A 464-nucleotide genomic window follows, 5' to 3' on the forward strand; every position below is an offset into this window, starting at 1 on the left:
CACAAGGATTTTAAATATCCTAAATAAGGTGAATAAGATATAGTATGCCACACTCCAGGAGAGCTGTAAGACAAATAAAGACTGTGGCACAGTCAAAGGCCTTGGGCAGGACTTGTTGATGCATTACATTCTTTTCAAATCAGCAGCCAAATGACACTAACACTGCATTATGTAATAACTCAATACAATGTTATTAAATGTGACTTTATTATGTAATTACAAACAGCCACAGATAAATATGTAATACATTTCCCCTCATTTTGTAGCAGCTAAAAGCATCTGTAAACTGTGTGATTTTGAGTCCTGATTCCAAAGTCAGGAGGATTCTGCTGCTTTCAAGATGGACAGGGAGTCTGTTTCAGAGATGCTGCAGAGTAAATAAAGTTGGCCTCACCAAGTTCAGCTGCTGCACTGGTTCTACTAGCAGCCCACTTCTAATGGACCTCAGAGGCCTGGCAGGAGTG

The sequence above is a fragment of the Seriola lalandi genome, unplaced genomic scaffold (genome assembly GCF_002814215.2).
Source record: "Seriola lalandi dorsalis isolate HSWRI2012SDOR001 ecotype SW California unplaced genomic scaffold, Sedor1 jcf7180002054970, whole genome shotgun sequence".
Classification (NCBI taxonomy): domain Eukaryota; kingdom Metazoa; phylum Chordata; class Actinopteri; order Carangiformes; family Carangidae; genus Seriola; species Seriola lalandi.